This window comes from Rattus rattus, chromosome 8 (genome assembly GCF_011064425.1).
Source record: "Rattus rattus isolate New Zealand chromosome 8, Rrattus_CSIRO_v1, whole genome shotgun sequence".
NCBI lineage: Eukaryota > Metazoa > Chordata > Mammalia > Rodentia > Muridae > Rattus > Rattus rattus.
Genome location: NC_046161.1, coordinates 61,336,907 through 61,351,055, shown reverse-complemented (window position 1 = coordinate 61,351,055; position 14,149 = coordinate 61,336,907). Strand labels below are relative to the sequence as shown.

The following is a 14,149-nucleotide window of genomic DNA, read 5'->3' as shown; positions in this document are numbered from 1 at the left end:
ATGCACACACACACATATACACCTGCATACACACACACACGTATACCTTCATATACACACACACACCTGCACATGTATGCACACCAAAAAGATAGAGAACAGCCAGGTAATGGTGGCCCATCCTTTTAACCCAGCACTTAGGAGGCAAAGGCAAGTGGCCCTTCTAAGTTCAAGACCAGCCTGATTTACAGAGTGAGTTTGAGGACAGTCAAAGCCACACAGATAAACCCCTTTTCAGGAGAAAATAGATGATAGATAGAGATAGATAGATAGATAGATAGATAGATAGATAGATAGATAGATAGATAGATAGGGAGGAGGAGGAAAAGGAGGAGGAGAAGAAAAGAAGAGAAGAAGGAGAAGGAGAAGAAAGGAGGAGGAGAGAGAGAGAGAGAGAGAGAGAGAGAGAGAGAGAGAGAGAGAGAGAGAGAGAGAGAGAGAGGAAAAAAGATGAAAGTCTGGCTAGTAATGATCTTTTGGGTCTTGGGAGTCACTTGTACTCTTAATAGTTATGGATTTAGAACTCAGGCAATGGTGGCATGCCTTAATCCTAGCACTCAGAAGGCAAAGGCAGGCAGCTCTCTGAGTTCAAGGACAGCCTGGTCTACAGAGTGGGTTCCAGGATAGCCAGGGCCACGCAGAGAAGCCCTACCTTAAAAACAAACAAACAGATTTCAAAAAGCTTTTGTTTATAGGACTTACACCTATGAGTATCCACATATTAGAAATTCAAGCTCAGGGTTTAGGGATGTAGCTGAGCTGGTAGTGTGCTTGCCTGTCATGAGTAAGGCTAGTACAATTCATAACATCTCAAAACTGTTACACAGCTTTAAAAACTAAATGTATTTAATGATGCACACAGATCCACAAGACGAAAACAAGACATCCCTGAGTCTCTGGTATCACGAAGAATTCCTGATCCAAGCAGACAAGTGTGAGCAGGGAACTGGCTTTTGACTATAATAGTTGGCACGAGAGCAATACTCACAAGGCCTCAGACTCCCAGGGTGACTTTGTCATCGGTAAAGAGCTCACACAAGTTCATGAGGACTCTTCTGAGAGAGTCTTAGTATCCCTAGACAAAGAATTCCACTTCTCCGAACCCCTCGGACAAGTAAGAACACATCTAACTACCTTGAAGGATTCTCTGGGCAAATGGAGGTAAAACAGTGCAGTCATTTTTGGCATCCGGTGCCTCCATTCTTTCCCCTCTGAGGACCTGTCTTATCTCTCCAATCTTGTGCTCTTGGCTGATGCTGGAGTCAAACGCCTACTCTTTTTCCTTGTCTTAAATTAATTATTAATCTTAGACTATTTAACCACTCTCTGAGTCTGTTGCCTTAAATTAGGATAATAATAATGTCTACCTCATAAAAACTGTCGAGCAGATTGTTGATAACAATGTTTCCAAAGTACACAACAGCTAGAAAGCCCACAGCAAAGCATTGTTGTTAACGTTCAGTGCCTAAGTGCTAAATACATCCCGGTTAGCACTGTTCTGATCAGTGATCACCTGTATGTGAGTGTGTGTGAGTGCAGGTGGAGGTCAGAGGCCAGCACTGGGTGCCTTCCTAATCATTTATTCACTTTATATTTTGAGGTCAGGTCTTTTTTGGTTTTGGTTGGTTGACTTTTTTGAGAGAAGGTTTCTCTGTGTGTTCTGGCTGTCCTGGAACTTGCTTTGTAGATAAGGTTGGTCTGAAACTCAGAGACGTGCCTGCCTCTGCCTGAATACTAGAATTAAAGGCATACACCACCATACCTGCCTGGCTTGAGGCAAGGTCTTGGACTGGACCTAGAACTCATGGCTTAGGCTAGCCTGGCCAGCCAGCGACCCCAGAGAGTCTCTTGTCTCCACCTCCCCAGGGCTGAGATGATAGGTACACACTGCTGCACCCAGCTTTTAAAACATTCTTATTTTATTAATTAAAAGACATATTTTATGGGGTTGGGGATTTAGCTCAGTGGTAGAGCACTTGCCTAGCAAGCGCAAGGCCCTGGGTTCAGTCCCCAGCTTCGGAAAAAAAAAAAAAAAGACAGATTTTATTATTTTTAGATTATGTGTATATGTGGGGGAACAGTATCTACATGAATGCATATGGTACCTTCACAGCCCAGAAAGAAGGTGTCTTGGTCCCCTGGAGCTAGAATTATAGGTGATTGTGAACTGCGTTATGTGGGTGCTAGGAATTGAACTCTGGCCCTCTGGAAGAGTAATGTAACTTACTCTTTTAACTCCTCAGCCACCTCTCTAGCCCTCCAGATTTTTTTTTTTAATGAGAGTGTTAGGAATCCAAACTCAGGTTCTCTGGCTAGAGAGATGACTCAGAGGTTAAGAGCACTGACTGCTCTTCCAGAGATCCTGAGTTCAATTCCCAGCAACCACATGGTGGCTCACAACCATCTGTGATAGGATCTGATGCCCTCTTCTGGTGTGTCTGATGACAGCTACAGTGTACTTATATATAATAAATAAGTAAATCTTAAAAAAAAAAAAAAAAAAACCAACTCAGATTCTCATGTTTACACAGCAAGTACTTCACTACCTAAACTATCTCCCCACCCCCTATTGAGATTTTAAGTGATAAATGAGAGCATAGTTCCTCTTGAACTCACGTAGAGGGCGTTGTAGTGTGGATCTGCAGTGTCCTCCCAAGGCCCATGGGGTGAAGCGTCCCTTCGGTGGTTTGGGTGGAATGTCCCCCATAGGTCTGGCTTTTACACTTTGTCCCCAGCAGGTGGCGCTGTCTAGGGAAGTTTAGGAGGTGTGGCCTTGTTGGAGGAAGTCTGTCACCAGAGATGGGCTTTGAGAGTGTGAAGACTCCTGTGGTTTTGAGTTGGTTCTCTCTGCTTCCTGCTTATAGTTCAAGACGTGAGGTCCTCGTGCCTGCTGCCTGCCGCTGTGCTTCTCTGCCACGATGAACTCTGATCCCCCTGGAGCCATACGCCTGAACAAACCTTCCTTCTGTTGGTTGCCTTGGTTAAGGTGTTATCGGTGCACTAGAGAAGGAACTAGTGCAGTCCCCGATCCTGGGACTCTCAGGAGTCACTGGAATTTGGGGAGATTACTTGATATGTGCCCTTGAAGCGGGTATTGCTACTCTGGCATTTCCTCCTCTCTCTCTCTCTCTCTCTCTGCTTCCTGGTCTCTATGAAGTGAGCAGCTTAGCTCAACCACACACTTTCCACCATGGTGCACCCAAAGGCAATGAGTCCAGGAAGCCATGGAGTGGAACCTCTGAAATCATGAGGGAAAAATGAGCCTTTCCTTTTCTTGCCGTGGATTTTCTTGGGTATTTGTTATAATAATGGGAAACAGGAAAAGAAAAAAAAAGTTATCATTTATTGGGTGGGTAGCACACAATGAACACTTTTCGTACATTTAGTAGTTTAACCTTTGCAAATCTCTGTAAGGAAGATATTCATCCAGGGCTGCACTGGCGCGAGGACAGGGAAAGCCTAGAATACAAAGCAAGGGTGCGGCTCTCCCTCCCTTCCCCCTTCAGGGGCATCTGCTGATGTAGCTGCACCCCAAGCTTCTGAAATCCTTGTCACAAGGGCCTCCTGAGATCCTCTGACAATGCAATAAAAGAAGACCTCACAGGATGGAGTGCGAGGGCTGAGCCTTTGCCCGCACACTGGGAGGATGCTGTTTGGAAGTCTCTTTTACCAGGGCGACAGCTATAGGCTTGCTCTTGCCATTGTTTCCCAACATCACCTTTACTAAGAGTTTGAAGTAACTTTCTAGGGATGAGCATTTCCCCTTTCCATAATGGGAAGATCTGTGAGTGAGGAGTGCTCCGGCTGCAGGGTGGAAGCCAAGCCCTTAGGTGAGGTTGGTGTTCAGTCTAGTACAACCAGAGACAAACCGTGCCCTTAGAACTGGGGATGGGGGCAGGGAGGGGTGATGGTGGTGGTAATGGGGGGCACCTTTCATTCTAGCACTAGGGAGGCAGAGGCAGGCCTGGTCTACAGAGCAAGTTCCAGTACAGCCAGGGCTACACAGAGAAGCCCTGTCTCAAACAAAACAAAACAAAACAACAGAATTGGGGACAGTAGTGGTATTTTCCTTGGGAATCCCTGTGAATAACCAACTCACAGGCTGGAAGGATTTTAAGGGAAACAATTGACAATTGTCTTTGGTGATAGCCTTCCTGGAGATCAGGCATAGAGTACAGAGAGGAGAGTGTCTCTACCACCCACCCCATGCCAGCCCTCTCCAGGAAGGGAGGCTCAGCGGAGAAATGAGCTATCAAAATTTTTCTAGAAATGCCGTGGACACTTGGCAAAGCCTATAAGGAAGTGATGAGGATTAAATGAGCTCCTAAGCCACTCACGGCCCTCCCTTCCCCTTCCCTTTCCTGAAAGGCAGGGTTGCAGTGCTTAAAAGAGGCACACATGTGCCCTGTTCTGTGTCCTTGCCTCCAACCCCACAAGTATACAGCTGAGGTGGGGATGGGAAGGAAGGATGGAAGACCACTGGATAACAAAATCAGACTGGACAGCCCACAGGCCCCACCGACATCAGCCAGTGAGTTTAATGAGGCCATCCAGCAATCTCATCGGCGTGCTTCAGACCTAAGATCTGAATCTGAACATGGGCATTGTCTCCCAGGAAGAGCAACTAGATACCCTGTTAGGGAAACGCTGAAGGGATGGAGATGGCTTAGCGGGTAAAGTGCTTGCTATTCAAACATAAAAACCTGCGTTCAGATCCCCAGCACCCACATAGAAAGCTGGGTGTGGCGGTGTGTCTGCGACGTCAGGACTGGAGAGGCAGAGCCCGGAGGATGCCTCCGGCTTCTCAGCCAGCCAGTCTAGCCAGTCAATGAGCTCCAGGTTCAGTGGGAGATCCCATCTCAAAAACTGAGGTAAAGAGAGATAGGAAGACAGCCAGCATCACCCTCAGGTCTCCACATGTCTATGCATACGCCCACGCAAATACACATGTGCACTTACACATACATATTACGTGCACGTGTGCACACGCACACACACACACACACACACACACACACACACACACAGAAGAAAGTATGAGGGGAAAAAATAGTCCAGATAGATCCTTGGACAGAATCTGCTTTAACTGAAGGAGGGAAGGGCTAAGACATGCATGCCCCTTAGAGACACGAGACAATGAAGCAGAGACTATTCTAGACTCTGTTGACTCTTGTGCCGGGAGCTATTTGGTTTGACTGGCTGCCAAATCCTAAAGTTCACAAGACAGTCACAAGCGTGGAAAGACGCCAGCATTCCTGGGGTGAGATTCCCAGAATTCCCAATTTATTGTAAGCCTCTCACCCCTAAGGTCAGCCCCTCTCCACTGTGGTTCTAGAAACAGTGCCTCCCACACACACACATGCACAAAAGAATGCCAGGGATATTTATATGGTAGAAGCTTCAACAATGTTGGCCACCCACGGACATAAACCTGCATATGTAAACTTCCCCCAAGATGCCCTCTTGACCATCTCTAAGGCTCTTGGTATGGAGTGACTCACCCCTGCTGCACAGAGCTGTGCACTGAGGCCTGGCCAGAGCTGGCGTTTCCTCCTTTAAAAATGTGCCGTTCCCATTTAATACAAACCTCACTTACTAATTCATATTTGCCTTGAAGCTGAATCATTGAAACTTTCCACTGTATGGTTTCAAGAAACTCCCTTTGTGTGCTGCCAGTGCCCCAATCAAGCAACCTTCAGGAATCTCCCCTGGGCCCACAAGAGCCTCCTAACTGTTCTCCCGACAGCTGTGCTCCCCTGTTCTCTCCTTGAAGTCTGTTCTCCCCATGGTCACCAGAAAGACTGTCTCAATGTACAAATCTGCATGTGTCAGCACTCTCTTGTGGAATATTTTCTACTCTAAGGCTAAATAAAGCCAAGCCTGCCTTCCAGTGAGTTTCGCTTTGACTCTTCCCCGTCTCTGCCCCTCTGGCAGCCACATTCACCTCCCAGCTCCCCGACCCCTTCCCTGCTGCATCCCATGATCATAGTTCTCAGGGCAGTCCCTTGGGAAGGGTCTCTCCAGGACCCCAATCTAGGGCAGGTCTCTGCTTTAAATGTCACTAATGGTGTCTGTCCACACACCACCCTTCTAAGGAGCCTTTATCTCCCCTTATAACTAAACATGCATGGATGTGATTCTATGATAAAGACCCACCCTTCTTATCAGCCCCTATGCTCCCCGAGTGGCGCTTACCACTGAATCCTCCGGGTTTACGAGGTGCCTGGCACACAACCAGGTTCTCACAGAACATGTATTGAGCGGTTTTCTCAGAGGTACAGACTGAATGAAAAGCAGACAGTGAGAATCCAAGCTTTCATTTTCTACTGTCAACAAAATTGGATAATCTAAGTTCAAGCATCCCCAAAACTTCAGGGCAGAATTGTTCATAAAGCCCAACACATAGCCAGGCACAGTGGGATGCACGTGTAATCCCAGCACTCGGGAGCCTAAGGCAGGAGGATTTTGGGTTTGAGGTGGGCCCGAGCTACACTGGGAGATCCCATCTTTAAAAGTAACGCAAGCCAAACAAACAAAGCGATCTTAACAAATAATGCATGAGATGACGTTTGCAAAACTCTAGATAATGGGGGGTGGGGTGGGGTAGAGGGACCCAGAGGGCCAGGCCTGACAGGTTGTCAACATCGCAGAGAAAGGGTGAGCGTGTTTGGAACCCAGAGTTTGTGACCAAAGGACAGAGAGATGGGAGAGAGGTGTGGAGGTTACTTTTTGCTGTCGACAGCCATATCCTGCACCTACCTGAGAAGAGCGCCTCTGCCAAGGGATTGTCTACATCAGGTTGGTCTGGGGCTTGTCTCAGGATCTATTCCTGTCTTCTCTCAGCTTCAGATGTAATGTGATCAGCTGCTCAAGTTCCTGCCTTGACTTTCCCCCAGATGATGGACTACAGTCTGGAACTGTAGGTCAAAGAGACATTTTTTCTTCACTATGTTGCTTTTTGTCTGGATATATTAGCACAGCAAGAGACATAAAACTAGGACAGAGGGACACAGGCGGGGGGAGGAGAGGGGGGGGAGGGCGAGAGTGTGAAGTGATGTCCTATACAAACACCTGGGCCACATGCTGCCCCAAGGACAGCTCTGTGATTTGGCCTGTCAGAAGAGCAAATGCACATAGTTAAAGGAGACCCAGGATGGGACCCTTTCTATGGAGCAATCATGACCGATGACTTGTATGTGAGGGAGAGTTGGGAATAGTCTATTGACCAGAGTCTGTCTGACAAGCCTGTGGTACCTCCAAAGAAGAACAAACAGCCTGAGAGTTAGAAGTTTCTAGCCTCTATTGTTGGAGGCAGGCTGGTACTCAGCTTTTTGACGGTTGGTGGATGACCACGCCCACCATGATCACAAGCATCACCTACATTTCTATGCTTTAGGTTCTGTTTCCCCAGATGGTGCTAATCGTAAAAGGATTTAGCTGGAGCTTTCTATGCAGTGGGGGAAGGAGGGAGGAAGGAAGAGGAGAGAGGGAGGGAGGGGGAGTGGGAGAGGGAGAGAGAGGGAGGGAGAGGGAGAGAGGGGGAGGGGAGGGGAGAGGGAGAGGGGACAGGAGAGGGAGAAGAGAGAGGGAGGAAGGAGACAGGAGAGGGGGAGGGGGAGGGGAGGGAGGAGAGGAGAGGGGACAGGAGAGGAGAAGAGAGGGAGGAAGGAGAGACAGGAGAGGGGGGAGTAGGAGAGAGAAGAGGGAGGAAGGGGAGGAGGGAGGGAGAGAGGGAGAGGGGACAGGAGAGGGAGAAGGAGAGAGGGAGAATCAAATATGGATTACCGTAGGCCACCTGGGACACGTGACTATGTTACTTCATGAGATTGCAAAGGAATCTTGCCGGTGTGTCCTCCGATAATAATCTTGAAGAGATTATATAGATTATCCAGATGACTCAATAAAGTAAGGGGTGGGGTGAAGGAGTGATTGATTCTATGAAGATAAAGAATTCTCTGCAGATACTCTTTGTGCTCAGTTTCCCCACATTCCTGTGAAGCCTAATCCCCAGGGTAGCTGCATATAGAAAGAGATCTCTAAGGAGATAATTAATATCAAACGAGGTTCGAAAGTCAGGGGCCTGAGTACAGGATGGATGGAGGGAATGCTTAAAAGAAGTCACACAGAACTGGTGGTGGTGGCACACGCCTTTGATCCCAGCACTTGGGAGGCAGAGGCAGACAGAGCACCGAGTTTGAGGTCAGACTGGTCTACAGAGTGAGTTCCAGGACACAGAAAAACCCTGTCTCTATAGTCCCTGAGGAGGCAAAGCTCCTACTACTGCCTGGTCACTGTCTTTCAAGTGTCTCCTTCCTCCTCCCAACTCAAATTCCCACTAGAGCTTCCTGGAATCAACTTCTGGATAGAGTACCTCTGCTGTTAAGTCTTCCAACGCCAGCCAAGACAAGGCATCCCGTAGTGTGCCTGGTGAGGTTTCCAGACCAGGAGACAACAGGGGAGCTGAGGCCAGCCAGTGTGGTTCTTCTAGAACTGCAGGAAACTTATTTCTCATTCCCTATGGTGCAAGCAAGCCCAGGGCACTAAATGTCATCCACCAACCAAGTAGTGATTCTCAACCTATGGGTCGCGACCCCCTTGGGATCACATCTCAGATATCCTGTATATCATATATTTACCTCACTATTCATAACAGTAGAAAAATTACAGTTATAAAGTAGCAATGAAATAATTTTGTAGTTGGGGGGAATCCCACAACATGAGGAACATATTAAAGGGTCGCAGCATTAGGAAGCTTGAGAACCACTGCTCTAGAGACCTCCGTTAACCCTATTAGTTTCTTCTTGTCCTTGTGACTGACAATGTGTGGCAAAAGTAGCACACATTTATTCCCACAGAGCTCGGGAAGTCAGCATCTGAATCTAGTCTTTCTGATGCAAAATCAAGATGTGCAGTCCAAAGTCAGGACTGCCTTTCTCTTGAAAACTCTGGGAAGGAATGTGTGAACTTTCCGTTTCTGGATCCCAGAAGCTGCTCTCATCCTGGCCTCCCGTGATGGTTACCATTGTCAAGAGGGTTTAAATTACCTAGAGACAAACCTCCAGGAGTTTGTGAGGGAGTTTCTAGATTAAGTTGATTGAGGTGAGAAGACTCACCCTCTGAGCTGTACCACCCCGGGAGCCGTACCTTCCTATGAGCTGGGTTCCCCACTGAGCGCCTGCGTTCTTCTCCTGCTTCCCGACTACAGAGACAGCGCTCTGATGGGCAGTTGCCTCCCGCTCCTGCGCTGTGACTTCCACCGTGACTTCCGCACAGAAATGATCTGTTCACTTGACCTGCTGTTTTTGTCAGGGTATTTTGCCACAGCAACAAGAAGAGTCACTAACGCACCCCATCCCAGCACCCCATCATCTTGTTCACAGCCGTGAAGCAAGCGGCAGGACGCCAAGGTGGAAGGGCGTGGTGATGAAATCTGCTTACCTCCGGCAGCAAAGAAACAATGGATAGGAAGGGCCAGAGACAGAGTGTGCCCTTCAAAGACACAAGACCAGCGGTCTTCCGGCTAGACCCCACCTCCTAATGTCCTGCTCAGTCTGTTGATGAGGCTAGAGGCTAGTGCTCTCATGATCCAGTCACCTCTGAACAGTGCCACCAACTGGGACCAAGCCTTCAACACATGAAACTGTTGGAGGGATGTTTTCGCCATCCAAATCACAACAAGGTTCCAACTGATAAATGAAATTGATGAATGAAATTTCTTTAGACACTATGCGTGCATGTGTAAGAGAGTCGTGACATTTTGGTACATATACAGATAGGTTTGGGAAGAAATTTCCTCAACCAACCAAAGGCTGCTTCCCAAGCCTGTGGTTTCTATTCTACGGTCAAATATCTCCCACCATGGCTTCCCTTGACTCATTGTCAAAGGCAATACATTGCGCTGGGGAGAGGACTTTGCCAATAAATGCACTTGCCACCCAGGATGGTTCTTTCATCAAGTTAAACAGGATGACAACCTGAGTTTGACCCCTGGGACCCAAAGAGTGGGAGAAGAGAGCCAACTGCTGAAGATGACTGTCCTCTTACTGTCACACCATGTCACAACATGCATGCCCCACCCCCACATAGTCAATCAACCATCAATCAATCAATCAATCAATAGTAAATGTAATAAAGGCTACAATTGGCATATGCCAAAAGCTGTTAAGGACCAAGAAAAACTTCTCATCAGCCTCAGGATCCCTAATCCTTTCCCCAGTCACGTGTCACCAGCCACCTCAGAGTCATCCCCAAGGCCTGGTATCACTGCCCGGATACTGGATGAGTGCGCTAATTAGGAAGGCTAGAAAGCAAGATGGTGCCAGGAGTCAGTGCTCAATTACAGGCTGGGTAGAGCACTAACAGAGGAGTTTGAAAGACATCTCCATCCCTGAGGAAACCCTGGATGCTGTTCCTAGCAAGGAGCATGCTGGGCTGGAGATGGGACTCACTCCCCGGTTGGTGGCATGCTCACCCAAAGCTCAACACTATAAAAGCAGACAGGGCTGTGCACACCTACGGTCCCAGCACTGGGAGGGTAGAGGCAGAAGGATCGGGGGGTTCAAGGGTCGTCCTTGGCTACTAAGTGAGTTTGAGGCAAGCCTGGGATATACAAGGCCACACGAAAAGGACAAACAAGACAAAAGCAGACAGGCAGGCAAGAAGGGAGGGAGGGAGGGAACGAAAGGGGAAGAATGGAGAGAGAGGGAAGGGAAGGAAGGGGGAAAGGGGGGGGGGGGGGAGGGGGGGGAGGAGGGGAGGGAGGGGGGAAGGAGGGGAATTAGTTGAGTGTCTATTGGTGAAGAGCACTATACTAGGCACTATGAGGCACAGAGGGAGAAACCCAAAGAAACTTTTAGAAAAGATTTCCCTTCTCCCAAACAACTCTTAAGACTACCCCAACTTTTCAAAGTAATGTTTTTATTATTGCAGGGGCAGGGTGGGAACCATTCTCGAGTATTCCCTTCGCCCTTGTGGGACATTTAGAATGTTTGCATTCTATGACTGAAAGTGGCCTCGGGGTGCGTGCTGGCTTACAGACATAGGCTGCAATTCAGAGGGGAAATGGCTAGTGTGGAGTGAGTTGAGAGCTGAGTCTGAATGAAACCCTTGCCTGTAGCTCCTATCATCTGTGACTCTCTGCGTATTCTACGTTGTTATTAGAAATAATGATGGAACAGGTTCCAAAGTTACTGGGTTGAATTCCACCAGTTGCCTGTCACCCTCTGTCTTGCAGCTGGTGACCTTTGCTCCATGACCCAACCCCCCACACACACACCAGATGCTCTACTGATCCCTGTGGGGACATCCTTGAAGATGCTTATTCTGATGGACTCCCTTGCACTTAAGCTAGGGAAATGCATCAAGAACAAGCCCTTTGTGAGCCAGCCCCTCGATGACCCACTGGCCTTGTGAACGAAGGGTAGGCAGGGTGGCTCCTTCCAGGAGCAGTATATCAAATGCTCTTATAAAGAATGGAGCAGTATACACACAAGAAAGAGTCTCTTCATGGACTCTGGCTTTTCAACAACTACATACTTCAGCTCACGCTAAAGTCTGGGAATCAGCAGCTATAGGCTAAAGCACAAAATCCCCCAAAGGTTTGTAAGGTTTGCAACATTTGCAGCCCCCACCTTCCCGCTGTGCCAGCAGCAGCCAAAACCACTCCCTGTCCTAGAGAACTCTTGGTGATGGAGCCTCTACATTTTCAGGTCCCCAGTCTTTCACCTTGTCTGTCTTTCTTGGACTAATTTCATTGGGGAAATGTCTGTATCCCTTCCAATGCCCTTCTGAAATGTCCCTTCTCTCTGTCATCCTTTTAAGTCCTTCCTGGGAGTCAGACTCACCTGCTGGCTCCCCCATGATTCATTGATATTAACCTCCATCATGTCTGAGTATATTAAATAAGTCTTAAGTCTGGACTAAGTCCTGGCCTCCTAGGAGCACGCATTGCTCAGTGTATGCTAGGAAAAGGTGCCCTTACGCTAGAGCTGGCCCGTGCCTTGGCAAATAGGAGCCTGGGCAAGACTGCAGCCACTTGTGCTGTGCTAAACCTCCTTGCAAGGTACAAAATTTGCTCAACCTGTCTGCCCTGTGGACTGTGAGCCCCTTGATGGCCTGCTGGCCTTGTGAATGAACAGTAGGCAGTGTCTCCTCCCAAGTGCAGCGTATCAATTACTGCTATAAAGAAGGTCCTGGGAGCAGTTAGACAGAATGAAGGTTCATTTACTCTCCATGGACTCTGGCCTTTCAACATTTACTTAAAATTGTGAGGATAAAAATAGATATAAGCTATTTCCACGCTGTGTGTGTGTGTGTGTGTGTGTGTGTGTGTGTTATACGTGTTCATGGTGTTCATGGCCCACCACGCCTGGCACCTGACTCCACTTCATTTTTGAGACAAGGTCTTTTACTGAACCTGGAGTTCACAGCTTTGGTCAACGAGTACCAGATTCGTCAGCCTCCACCTCCCCTGTGCTGGGACTGCAGATGCACAGGCCACATGTACCCAACTTTTTATATGGGTGATGGGGATCTGAACCCAGATCCTCATGTGTGCACAGGAAACACTTTACTGACTGACTGATCTCCCCAGCCCCATTCTTTGTTTTTGACCCAGAATAAAAAATACTGAAAGCCCACGCTTTACCCTGCTGGGTCATCAGTGAAATCATGATGCCCCCAGGCATGCGGTACAGGCAGAGGATACTGGTGGCTGTGGAGACAGTCCAGAATCTGCTGGTCTTTGTGGAGAGGACCGAGTCTAGTGAGGCCCTCTGGGCTCACCTCAGTTCTGAAGAGTTTCAAAATTCCCATGCTAGCAGAGACACTGCACTCACTGTCCTTGATTGATTTCTTTCGAAAGGTCACCATGACACTTCAAGAAAAGACTATTTATTCACTAACTTTCCATCCAGGAGCAGAACAGACTGGCTCCTCTGGTGATTGAAACTGAATCCTACTTGGTTTTTAATCACCGAGCACCGACCAAATAATTAAACTGAGCTCTTGATAGAAAGAAATGCTGTGGGGTGGGGCTGGGGGGACAACCTGTGCGAGTTTGTTTCCCGGAAGGGCTGCTTTCTGCGTGGCAGCAAAGCTACTAAAAAATATCAGTCCTTGGCAGACCTTTTTGTTTGTCTTTTCTTTTGTCTTGAGACAGAATCTTGCTATGTATCAGTGCTGGGTGTTTGGTTTTGTTTGTTTTGTTTCGTTTCCAATTGGTACAAGCCTAGGATAGATCTGGGAAGTGGGAACCTGGATTGAGGAATTACCTCATTGGATTTTCCTATAAGCAAGTCTGTGGGGCATTTTCTTGATTGATGTGGGATCGCTCAGCCAACTATGGATGGCGCCACCCCTGGGCAGGTGGTCCTCATGGTATAAGAAAGCAAGATAAACAAGCCATAGGGAGAAAGCGAGAAAATAGCATTTCTCTATGAGCTGTGCTTCAGTTCCCTGCCTCCAGATCCTTGCCTTGAGTTCCTGTCTTGGCTTTCCTCAGTGAGAGACTGTGACCTGTAAGTGAAATAAACCCTTTCCTTCCCAAACTGGTTTTGGTCAGTGTTTTTAATCACACAGTACAGAAACCAAATTAGGACAGTAACTCATGACATTCCCTGCCTTAGCCTCCTAGGAAAGTTAAAACTTGAAAGTGTTCCAGAGTTGTCTTCCTGCTCTGTTGTGGGCTATAACTGCTTTGGCAGCACATATACTAAAACTGGAACAACACAGGGAAGATTAGCATGGCCCCTGTGCAAGGTAACACTCAGGGGTGATATTCGTGGTGTTACATGTTTTTTTGAAAAGTGTGCTGATTTATATGCATATATACATATGATTTACATACATATATGTATATAAACCAGCATACTTTTCATATATGTGAGTATATGTTATACACACACAAACACATAAGATGTCCAGAACCAGATATTCATGTCACTTCAGTTGCAAAATGCAAACATTTGGTTAATAGAACATCTGACATTCATTGGCAGCAGATCTTTGTTCTTCTCGAGGTTATCGAGCTGAGTGCTGGGGTCACACGACTGTGCCACCACTCCTGACATGGCATCTTATTTTATTTTATTATGTGTCTATAATTTTTTATTACATGTATGTTTGTGTGTCTCCGAGTGTGGATTTCTGT

At 47.6% G+C, this 14,149-nt stretch overlaps 1 non-coding gene across 1 annotated transcript; it reads left to right on the top strand.

Annotated features, from left to right (window-relative positions):
• The first annotated feature begins 13,691 nt into the window (after positions 1–13,691).
• LOC116908327 lies at positions 13,692–13,798 on the top strand. The gene has a single exon (XR_004388884.1). It is a non-coding gene; the product is annotated as a U6 spliceosomal RNA (small nuclear RNA).
• The last annotated feature ends 351 nt before the right edge of the window (positions 13,799–14,149 follow it).